The sequence below is a fragment of the Coptis chinensis genome, chromosome 3 (genome assembly GCF_015680905.1).
Source record: "Coptis chinensis isolate HL-2020 chromosome 3, ASM1568090v1, whole genome shotgun sequence".
In the NCBI taxonomy this organism is placed as follows: domain Eukaryota; kingdom Viridiplantae; phylum Streptophyta; class Magnoliopsida; order Ranunculales; family Ranunculaceae; genus Coptis; species Coptis chinensis.
This window is the reverse complement of record NC_141458.1, coordinates 7,098,254-7,111,333: the sequence shown is the minus strand read 5'-3', so window position 1 is coordinate 7,111,333 and position 13,080 is coordinate 7,098,254. Positions and strand designations below refer to the sequence as shown.

The window sequence follows — 13,080 nt, the reverse complement described above, 5'->3', positions numbered from 1 at the left end:
CGGTATTTGAAACCTGGGAAATATCTACAATGTGCTGCATGGTCCCTGAAAGCATCTAGTCTACTCTTTTTGCAAATAGGGCATAGACCACCATCAGAGTACAAAGGAATCATGAGACGGTACCGGAGAATAGAACGATACTCCACCGACGACATACGCTGTCCAAGTCCCTCTATCGGAATAGCAAGTAGAAAATAATTTGCATGTTCTGACTGCAAGCATCCAATGACTGCTTTCTAACGAGCAGATAACACAAACTCCCTCTCAAGACCAGCAACAATCTTACTGTAAAACGTTTCCGCCAAAACTTTTTGTGGTTTTGAGGGGACGGTAGCATTCACAGCCAGAAAGTTAAAGTCAAAATCGGGTAGACAGAGACTCAATGCACTGCTAGCAACATCAAGAATCTCATCTAAAGGCACTGTGCCACAACTCCTAAGAATGTGGTTCTGAAGCTCAAAAGTCTGACAACAGGAGGCCACAAAAGCAAAAGTAGAGACATCAATGGCACAATAAATACCTAACCCACCCAGAGGTAATGGGATTGTCGATAGACGCCACTGCATATCATTGAAGCCAGCACCATCAGAAACCACAATACCCTGGAGAACACTGCGAAGATGCCGATTAAAAGTCTTAGCTGCCTCTCTGAAAAGAGCTGGTGGACAAGTACGAATTGCAAAGACCAACTTAGAGAGCCCAATACAAGCTCATAAGAGTGCTAACTCACACTATAAATCTTCCAAAACAGCTAAACGATCCATCAAACTCATAGACTTTTCAACATGCTTGCTAGCAAGGCCCATGACAAAGGATGAATCAGTGCTGACCGCACCTCCAAGCAACTTGACCCTATACTGAGGACGAGACAAATCGGAAGGAAATAGACTAGGAGTGGAGCGACGGGTATCCAATGATGGCCAAAATATCTCAGTTTTAGCCATATTAAGAACCAACCCGTAAGACGGTCTTTCTTCCTGAATCATACCCAAAGCTGTCGCCATCATCTAGGTACCAAGCCTGTAGTAATAACTAACAACTGGACTAGATATGTAGAATCAGGGGATGCAACACTAGTGCAAAGAGAAGGGGACCCAAAGGATCGCCTTGTTGGACCATAGTAGCAGACCATATGTAGCCATTCCCCAAATATACACTATAAGAAAGCTGACTTTTAGCCACGGACCAAAACTGTTGGTAAAGAGCTTTAGCCACGGCTATCAGCTATCGCAAGTCCGTGGGGTTTTGACCTGTCAGCAAAATGTTAGCTACAGCGAATGACCGTGGGTAACTGCGACGGTCCATGCAACAGCTCAAGCCGTAGGAACTTGCCACTGCAAATGACCGTGGCAAACGCCGTCGCAAGTGCCATAGATAATGACCGTGGGAATAGCCGTAGCAACGACCACAGCTCTCGACCGTGGCATAAGCCGTGGCAAGTGCCATAGATAATAACCGTGGCATAAGCCGTTGCAATTATTTTTGTGAGAGATAAAAACTGTGGCATAATCCGTGGTAAAAGTACAGCTGCCACACACATCTTTTTGCATTATCTACGGACATTGGCCGTGGCTAAAACGTTTTAGAATTAAAAAAAAAAAATATATATATATATATATATATATATATATATATATATATATATATATATATATATATATATATATATATATACTAGTTTTATCCACTTTTGCCTTTCAATCCAACTAATAATCCATCCATCCTAATAACAATATTACAAAGAAGCCACATTCCCAATCAAAATTCCTTTGCCGAATAATAGATAAAGAGATGAATATTCATACAAGTAAAAAAAAAAAAGTCTGTAGCATTTATTACCACAAACTCAATATAATATGAATTTCCAAATATTTTTCAATATATTTCATCACCCCGTACAAGTAATAATGCCTTAGTTCACCTCGCGCATGTTTCTCCGTACAACTTTATATCAACCTTTATGTCAGTAAATGCTCCCATCTCATGAAGCTTCTTGCAAGCAGCCAAACAGACGGCCTACACAATGAACACATATAAAGGGTGATACTTTTTTCGTATATTACGAAGATCTCTAAAAACAAATTGATTAGATTTGACACCATATCAACATGCCTGTTGTGCAAGGCGCATTGAACTGCATACAGGACCCACAAGCTTTTCGAATGGTGCGTTGCAAGGGAGTTGAAGCTTACATGAGTATTCTGTGGAACCCCCTGGCTTTTCATGTCTTTCCATAATAAACTCGGGACGAAGGATAGAATACCTTGTAAGGGATGCAGAAAAATTGAGTTACAACAAAGAAGTTCAGCGATAGTCATCAATCTAAGCTCTCGAAAAAACAAAGATTTGTATTCACTATTACGAAATTGAAAGCACACATCGTCACTAAGCGTTGAGAACAATAAAAGTGGAGGAGACCCACCGCAGAATTTAAGCTTACGATTGCCCCGATTGACTTCACCTCGGTACAATCGAACCCGGTGTTGTATCCACTCGAAGTTAGCCTTGAAGCACGCCTTTTAAGATGGCTAAGGTCAGTTCTTACTATTGCTTCCTGTCTTAAAGTTGACTCACTATTCCGTGCATTTTGTAGAAAGGTTTCATCAGACAAATTTCCTCTGGAAATAACATGAAAAGAACGGTCGGGTCAATTACTCTTTTTATTTTATTTTTCATTTTCTTTTAAGAAAACTTCATTGCCTTTAAGAGGCGTGAAGTACAACAAACAATAATAGAGAAACTAACTAAAGTTGAGGTGGACATAACAATTGCCTTTCCACCCTGCCCCCAGGCACGAGTGAGAGACAGTCAGTCGAGTAACTCATGTACATAACAAAGACAAGGTACATATGGGCCTAAGACAATGCAAACATCTTCTCAACATAACAGAACGTCAACCTACAATGAGGTCTTTGAACGTCAACCCTTTCCATGTATCACTTATCACCGACCAATACGACAAGCGGGCCCGATTTCAACCTCAACTCCATCATAACGCGGCATTCAGCATTGGACGACATTTACTTCAAAACTATAGGCGAATAAGCTGTAGCATAAATGGAAAGTTAACAAGTAAGTGCTAGTACGATTGGATACATGATAATACCTCTCAACCATCAATATGTAATCAGACCCGGCATCCTTGCGACTCCCGGACTGAATATAGGCCAAGACAGTCTTTGCAAGGTCAAAACGAATGACAACATTGCATTGCCCGATATCCGGCCTTCTTCGCAACACTCGTAGCTACAAGTAAAGTCACCTCAGAATCCCCACAATGGCGAAAAGAGGAAAAATCCCTTTAGTAATGGAAGAACAAAAGTAGTATTTTATTACAAAATTAAGGAAACCATCGCTTCTAAAACTCACGCCCATCACGAAATTTGGCTAATGAGTCCTGCATTTGGGATGCCCGCATTTCCTCGACTATTGTTGTGTCCAATTAAACTCGCACACTTGATGAAATTCAAAGACGGAAGCTCCGTAAAAACCGCTTAATAGGCGAAAATAAATCGTGGTATGAAAACTTGTAGCGGAGGATTCCAAGGAAACAAGAATAATAAATTAGAACTGGTGAAATTTCACAAGTCGGAAGTGAAATTTTTTACCTTCGGAAGAACCAGCGCAAAGAACTACTCTCTCCACAAAGACAATTGCACGGAAATCTTCCATTTGTTGATACTTGAGAAGTATTTTTATCAATGACTGCACTTTTCGGGTCACCTTTCCATCGCCTACTGGTACTCCTACTACACATCCACATGCTCTCCACTAGAAACAACTATGTAAAGCAAAAGCATGTCAAAATATGAAGAACAAAAAGATTAGATCACCCATGACAATTATACATATTAGGGGAATAACGATCTAATAATGTTTAAGTCGAGACATGAGAACAAATTACCAAGTGAGATTCTTTGATTGTAAAAAAGTCTGCTTAGTGCAAAGCAATTAGTAAAAACAGTCTAGCAAATGATTAATTAGTTGAGTGTAAACTATACATGATTCACAAGCCTTTTATACCTCGTATTATATGTATCACTAGAATATCCTCACTATTCACTATGATAACGAAATCAAATCAACACTACAACAAAATAGAAGGGGAGAAACAACACTAAAAGTTGCATCAAGCATCAACAAACAACACCCCAGAACTTAATTACTAGTAGACAAAATCTTGTTTTCAAATTTGGTTCATCAAGTAATCTTATAATGCAGTTAAACACCAATTACAAACTTATTATTTCAATTCTTGACAATATACAATTTGCAGGACGATTTGAGAAATGAATAACATGGACTTGTGTCATTACCAGATTGAACTGGAGCATGCACCATAACCAATACAAACTATATTAGTAAATATAAATAAAGACCGGCAAGCAAGCCTCACTGTGACTGTCAGGTAGCTCGCCCTCCTCAATCTCATCAACAACACCATCCCTTTGATCAATGCCATTCTCCACTTCTATATGATTCACGTCTTTACCATAGACAGCTCCCTCAAACAACTGGCATTGTAGTAACGATACAACTTTCTTTAAGTATGATTCCTGAAACTTGGCATCAAGCTGGTAGTTTGCCCTTTCATCGTTTTGTAAGGTCAAGAAAATGAGTGTGCAACCTAGCACACACACACACACACACGATCTTGAAATTACTCTTAGAATAGTTCATAATGAGACATTTAACAATAAAGAATCAAGTGTCCCTAGGATACCCGATAAAGCAATTCAATCGACCCAGTTCACTTAAAGCATAGTTTATGGCTCTCGTTTTTTGAATTAGATTAGCAGCTCCGTCACTTTTTCTGTTCTTTCGAAAACACCATAAACAAGGCGTAGCTCTTCTTTAGATCCAAAGCATCTCTAGCCCCCATAAATTGCCATTTACTTATTCTAGAACTCAATTGTGCGAACTTCAACTTCCTTTTCCATTTGTTTTAACTGTTAGATGCGGGGACCACAAACTACGCTAGTTCGCTAGGTATAATGTGTTTTGGTCGACTTTAAAAGCCAAACTAACCCGATCGCTTTTGCATGAGCCCCGTGGAGTCAAGTTACGAAGGTCTTGACCGAATAAGCGTCAATAGACCAAGAGTTGAGAAAGGCCTCGTTCCGACAAGTGGATGGTGCTTCTTCACCTGCTGCGGGTATCACCTTTCCTTTTAGGCAAACAGCTTTGAGAATGTCGTGGAGTGGTTGGTTCAAAGCGGAACCGGGGACGGTTCAAGGGGAACTCTCTTGGGGATGGAATGATGTTCAACAAAATGACCTCCTAAGACAAAAACAAAGATGATGTCGATCTAGAACAAAAATATTCCCTCCCCTACCCTCTTTTTTTGGGCTAAACCTTGAGTCGATGGTATTTAAGGAACTTAATTTTCCAAGGTGGATTGGTGTTCACTAAAGACCATATGATTAAGTCTAGCGGTCTAGAGGTAAGAGTAGTCCAATAAAAAAAGGGTCGAACAACTTCTTCTATTGAATAGGAATCGGTTCTGGACTAAAGCCCTAACGAAAGATATTGATCGGAAAGGAAGTTCCAATGAAAGCGTTTCAAGGGTTATAAATTAGCAATTGATAGACCATAGTGGTTTCTATAATAATAATATAAGCCCTCGATCGAGTCACTGGGGAGCAGGGGAAGGCCTTCATGGAGGTTATCAGAGGAGTAGTTCTTGGTTTTTCCGGGTTGACATTCGAATGCAAGCTGTGACTGAACTCCCTTACTGTCCGAGGAGGGTGAATCAATAGGAATAGGCAGAGAATGCCCAATAGGGTCTTTGGCTATTTTATCATCTATCAGTTACTCGGCTTCAGTAATTCAGTGTCTAGCGAGGACGATTTGGGCTCCCTGGGATGGCTAACGATATTCAGATCCTTCTCAAAAATGAAAACAAAGGCCAAGGCACCTCTATGGTCCTAAGTGATGCATCACGCAATTTGAGTGAAATATTTCTCCAATTTAAGCATTGTTGCTGACATATTAGTAGGACGGGTTATGCAAACTTCAAGGCGTAAGAATGTAATCTTTGAAACATCATATATCTCACCTCGGACTTCGAGCTAGTTTTGTAATTGCAGCAAAGTTTTCTGGAAACTAGATCACCTTCGATACTGAACCGTGCTACCACCTACTCGGACAACCAAAGTCCTCAAGACTTCCTCCTTTCACTAGCTAACTTTACCAGAAATTTTTCTCAATGTGCCAATAAACCAAGCCCGCTAAAAACTGCACACATTTATCATTCTAACGTTCGAAATATATAAAAGGTTGGACCATTTCAAGAAAGATAGTGACTTCGTTGAAGTCATCTCTCCGCGACTAGCGTTTCATCCACGAGAGAAATAGAGAAACCAGATGCTAAGGAAAATAGATTAAAAGTCGACGAGTATGAAGTTCATACGGTTTCATGCATATAATTAAATTCAAGAAGCAATATGTATAATCAAATTAAAGAAACAAATAGAAAACAAATTGACTATCGATCATAAGTTCTATAAAGAAGGCATACACAAATCGATGGTGGGCAAAGTTAAGGTCTTCTTTACTAACGGATCTGATTCTCTTATAATTCTCCATCCCACGATCTTGGAGAATCGCTCTGATCATCTTCCAAAAAAGATATTTCAACCAAGGCATTGTTCCCCTTAGTTGTAGTTTAACCATAACATTTAATTCATGACATCCCACCATATCCACAAACCGGTAGAAGATGCAAGTATCGTCCATTGAAATCAAGTTAACACTATCCAGAGTGGTATCTTCACCCTCCATTCTAAGCTGATGGCTCAGTGGAGTGATCCATATATAGATGAATAGTACCAGTGGAGTCGGACGGTGCTAGTGCTCTCACTTACGGAAAAAGAGGGGGGTCGTAGACTAACCACTTTGGCAGTTCACGGCGGAAAGAACCATTCCCAAATCTGGGGAGACTGAGAAAGCAAATCAAGGACGATGAAGTGATGCGAAGGAGAAAAGGCTTATGATGTGATTAAGGACTTTCCATTTAGACAAGGTTGTCTTAGCACGTCTCAGATAAAGATCAAAGGGAACACTTCTGAGATTATCCTCGTCATACTGCAAATGAGTACTAAGAAGCAAGGAAATAGCATAACAAGTAGGTTCTGCCAACCACTTCAGCGTCAAACAAAACCTACTCATCAGTTCACTTGACGTAAATTCAATTAACTTTCGAATATATATTCTATGACAAGAGCAATAACATAAATCACAAAGCACATCATAAGCAAATCAACGAGTCCGTATGCGGGTTAATCGAATACCTGAATCCGCGAAAGCAACGTAGCAACACAAGAAGAGATAAGTTCGAGGGGATTTGCACCGCAACACTCGCTTTCGAAGTATTTGTTGGATTTGGAGGAGTTGGCATCATCGACTCCAATGTGCGGAATTTGTGGATTCATGATTAGCCAAATTGCCAAGACCTGGATCGGAAGAGGTAAAAGATCGCCCAAATAGATATGCCGAATCGGTTCCAAAATGCCGATTATCTGCGGAATCTAAAGCCTCTCCCACTCTTGTAAACGATCTTCCCCAACTTTCAAAGAGGACACCACCTATAATTTCCATCAAAGCAAAGATAATTACTCGCATGTAAGGAAATAAAAAAAAGTGATCATGCAAAGATCTATTTAACTAAAATCCCAGGTTATATTAAAAAGAAAGATAAGCACATAGGACGAATAAGAGCTACAATGAAGAATCAATAAAACCAAAGATTTTTTTAAAAAAAAAAAAAGCGATCCAGATTTCAAGACTGCACAAATTTGCATCGACCCATGGTCCGGGCTTTCGGTCTTGAGGTTTCAAGAATTTCAACCACACGCGTTTAAATTAGACAACCTGTAATGTAAGTGTCATCTTCCAATACTAGTGTCCCTTTGTCTTTCTTTTCTTTGTCCGCTTTTTAACTACTCGAGGACTTCATCATTCATATGTCTCAATTCCAAAACCAATGCTTCCTGTAAAGTACGTATGCACACCCCGCCTTTGAAGCTCATTTCCAATATTCTCGAGATTTCAATTCAAACCGCATCAATGCTTTCTTCGCCTACTCCTCGAAGTCTGGTTGGGAGACTAACTTGGTTTCTTATTTGGAAACTTGTACATTTGATACAAAAAAAAATTGAACTAGTTCCTAGTCCGAAAGTGAATTAGTATTTGAAGAAGATCTTTTTTACGGAGGTTTGAGTGATTTTGCCTGTTTCGCATCAGTAGCTATTTGACCAATGCGTTTAATTTTACTAATTGATTTCTTCTCTTCTTCGGAAAGGGTCCTACGAAGAGGTAACATTAGATAGCAAATAAAAATTAAACAAGCGAGTATTTCAATTGATGAAAACACAGAACACCGATTGGGCATCTCAATAGGCACATACAACCACTACATAAGTAAACAACCACCTTCTTCCTTTATAATTTATATACTTAAGCGGCACTAATGCACTATCAATGTAGATGTACTTACGATGGATCGGCCTGCAAAAAAATTCCCATCTCCACATCACGGACTAGTTGGAATTTTCTGATTCCAAGAAGAACCTCTAGAAAACTCAAACCTCTCGTGCTACTCTAAAAAATTCTCACCTTCAAGAAACTATCAAGAGATTCAGGTGTTAGGTTGGAAGAAAAAAATGGATAATTATCAAAGTAACAAGGCTATACGCAATACTTACCAAACACTTGAATTGTAGACACTATCTTATTCAACTCGGGAACTAAATCTGCATATTCTTATGCTTCAAGGGACAAGTGAGGTTGCTTTCACTTCATAACCTGCAAAAACCAATCAGTTCCACCTTTTCCCTCCTCCTTTATCTGAGCTTGGGACCAGCAACACAAATATCTAGTTTGCATTGGCGGAGCTAAAAAGGGGTTAGATTAGTACAAAGAATCCCGCCACCTGAAAAAGTAAACAAACAACCACACAATTGCAAGTACCACATATAGCACAACCAAAATATCTATAAAACAAGCTCATTTAACATATAACACAACCAAAATATCCATAAAACAAAATAACACATCGGAAGTATCCATAACAAAACAACGTATCCAGAAAGCAAAGTAACATGTCCAAAATCCTGACTTGACTAATACAAAATAAAATACTTCCAAGTCCAAGATGAAAATGACACTGTGTCTACTAAAAAAGGGGAAATGGCCTTTAACAACGAGGGGGGAGAAACTGCAGAAATTCCTTAGGCCAAATAACATGTCCCTGCCCAACTTGACCAAGGGTACGAAAGTGATTATAGGGCTCAGGCAATTCGCAAGAACCTACAGTAATCGCCTCAATGTAAACTAAGAATTTTCCATCCCCCAAAATTCTATTTCCAATCTTAAATGTTGGATCAACTTTTTTCACCCTCCCAGATGCAACCTTTCTCAAGGGCCAAAAGGCTCTCACATTGACTTCAAAGATTCATGTAATCGTCCCTTCAAAAATAGATAAAAAATAAAATAAAATAACATTAGTTAAAATTTCAAATACACAAACCATTAAATTTTACTATTACTATGAGAATAAAATTAAGTCATAATGTGATTCGTACTGAGAATATATCATGTGATCCGTAAGAAGAGGGTCCAACAGGGGAATTACATGTGGGTGGCATCCGGCGGACAAGATTCTCGCACCGCTTTCATTAATCTGATTTACTTTTCCATCAAATGAGTCCTTCACTCATCAATTTTCTTTTCAAACTGATTTTTAACTCCTCGGTGACCTTAATCTGTTTCTGATATCTCTTCCTAATAGGAGCGAATGCTTAAATGAAGGCTTAGAGACACCGTAACCCATGACCGCGATATGCCCTCTTGAGTCTTTACCAACAACCTGTGTAATTGGAGATTTTAATTCGAGGAATAAAAATAAAATTGAGCAAAGTATAAATTCATACCTCATCACAACATCATTGTCGATGCTTCAAAGTCGGAGTTGGAGGTCGTGTTAGAGTTCAAAGGGGAACGTTGAGAAATCTTATCCTATTCAATGGAAAACATAAAAAAAAATCTAAAATCATATAGATAACACAGATGTATCACTGCTGACTAAGCATACACTTTTAAATAGTATATATATATATATATATATATATATATATATATATATATGTGTGATGCATTGACTAAGCATCCAAGAAAAAAACATATAAAATAAAGACTTATTGCCAAACTCTGTCGTTGGGGTGTACCAGTTTTTTTAAGTGTGTGCATTTCTACGTACATATCACCCCGATCAACTTCTTCCACTGACACACCTTGTTCCTTTGCAATTTTACGGCGATAAACTTGTGCTGGTGTCCTCCCCCCACAGTTTGGTTCAATTTGCATTGCACGGTTTTGAATATTTCTCGCACTTAATGCCTACATAACATACACAAATTAAGTTACAGTTTGCTTTGTATCTTATAAGCTAGTAAGGACAGTGCATATCATATAGTATATCGTTAGAATGTCTAAGACAGTACCTTAAACTCATCTGAATGACAATGATTCACAAAAGCTTTCCAATCCTCCAAAGGGATTCCGTCTGGTGCCTTCATTTTCACAATTTCTGGATCCTTACCAGCAACATATTTCTTTTTCAGTTCACCCTTGTGGCTTCTCCATGCGGCCATGACTTTATCCCGAACATACTTACAGTCTACCCCCTTGTCTTCGTCACCATTAACAAATACAAAAGTGTCGTTCAAGCTTTTAATGATTCTATTATAGTGAGTTCCTTTACTAAGTTTCATCATAGTTGGCCAATCCTTATAGAAGCATGGGATCTCACGGTCCGCAAGGCGAGCAGCTTCACTAAATAGCCTGCTGACACCTTCTTCAGGAAAATCAGGCTGGTTATAGATATTAAGCCAAAGTTCAATTCTTTGCCCCTCTTCCAAATGATCGGATATAGGTAGAGTAGGTCCTCTAGTGTTATCTGAGCGCGGTCGTGAAGTAGCAGACCCACCTGATAATGCAAAAACTGATGATGTTATACAAGGATGAAATGGAAATAATTAACTTAATCAGATAATCATGAATTATTAACTAATTACCAGTGTTAGTGTTGGGGGAGTCCTCTAGTGGGTGAGCTGAATCTGGGGATGTGCTACTAGCCATAGTACAAAGCGATAACTAAACTCTGCAAATTAAACAAGCACTTGCATATACAGTTAAGTTAATAATCAATACAATAAGGATCAATGTACAAATAACAAAAAATGAATTCAGAAATTAGTCAAAATGTGAAACACTAATTTAAAAACGTGAACCACTAATTTAAATATGAATTCAGAAAAAAACAGCAAAACAGGTTTAAATATGTAATTCTCGGAAGAAAAGACTTCATATAATAAAATAACATCTCATTTCTTTCTAGGTCTTTTTCTTCGATTGATAACCTCAACAGCAGCAACCATATTCTCTTCATTAAAGATAAACTCATCCTCCATACTTTCTGGAATGATAGGCCTCGCGAACGATTCATCCACAACTATATTTTCTGACACTACTCTTGTTGAGTCCATATCAGAGTAAACCTTTCTTGGAACCTCAATAACCATATGCCAATCAAGATTGACTGGGTATTTAGAGTAAAAGACCTGGGATACATGCTCAGTAAGAATGAATGGCTCGTCATTCATTTGAGATGAACCAAACATATTGGATAGATTGACCAACAACAGTTTTGACTCGTTATCCACCTTTACACCGTTTGGGAGCTTAACCCAATCGCACTTGAATAACACTGGTTTGTAATCAGTATTTGGGTACTCCAATTGAACAATTTTCCTAAGAACACCATAGTATTCAGCAGATGCTTCTATAGGATTTTTATCCTTAGCACTCGAGCGAAAGGTAGTTGGGCACTTGGTACAAACTCCACTGTTTTGGTTTCTTCTAGTCAACTCATAATCTTTGGTGACAAATAAAAAACCATTGACTGCATACTTCTCATATGTTATAGCAAAACGTGCTGGTCCCCTTGCTATTTCTATAAGCTCGTCATCTTTCGGGTTTTGAACATCAAGTTGTCTCCTTAACCATGGCATGAACTCGTCTTTTTCAGGTACTTTAAACTGGCCAGACTTTCTTCCTGTGTTTCTCTTGCAGACCTCGAGGAAGTTATTGTACTCTCTGTTCAATATCATTAATAAAAGCACAATAAATAATATAAAAATGTCTATTTGGTAATTGAAAAATACATACACGTAAACTACAATAGACTTACTTCTCCCACATTTCATACTTTGAATGACTTTTCAATATCCACTTACGTGCTTGCTCCCACTCAACACCCTCTAAAAGGTAACGTTTACTTGGACCAAGAGGACCTACTTCATCAACTTCATCGAGCAAACCAGGAGGCATTGTTACCTCAAAACCCTCGGTGCACTCTTCTAGCTTTTGAAGGAGGCCACCCTCCTTCAGTATCCTCCACAGTATATCATTGTCTCCTCCTTCAAGTATCGCTCAGCAATGCAACCTTCTGGGCGTGCTTTATTCGTAACATAATCCTTGTACTGCTTCATTAACCTTTAAATAACAAAACTTAAATAGAAAGTACGAAAAATAAAACCAAATAATTATGTGAAAAGTTTTTGATCTAAATATACCTTTCAAAGACATACATCCATCGATAGAACACTGGTCCTAACACGCGGGCCTCATAGGCTAAATGAATGGGAAGATGCATCATTATGACAAAAAGCGACGGAGGACACATCTTCTCAAGCTCACATAAGGTTCTGGCCATACCCATCTCAAGTATAACCAAAGAATCAACATCAATTCTCCTCGAGCATAAAGCACGGAAAAAAGTACAAAAACTCAATATAACAGCCCGGGCCTCCTTCCGATCTTTATATGCGTGTTGGATCAATACAGGAAGCAGATGTTGCATTAGAATGTGATAGTCATGAGACTTCATCCCTTTGAGTTCCATGGACCCCTCCTTGACAATAATCCTCCAATTGCTACTAAAACCAACAGTGCAGCCAAGATGTTTCTTAAGGTGGTAAAACCAAAGATTTCTCGGCAAGTGTAAGACGTAAACACTCC

The 13,080-nt window shown here is 38.8% G+C and overlaps 1 pseudogene; it reads right to left on the bottom strand.

The window, feature by feature from the left end:
• Nucleotides 1-1,917: 1,917 nt before the first annotated feature.
• LOC147507625 (endoribonuclease Dicer homolog 1-like) lies at nt 1,918-11,333 on the bottom strand (annotated as a pseudogene).
• Nucleotides 11,334-13,080: the final 1,747 nt, after the last annotated feature.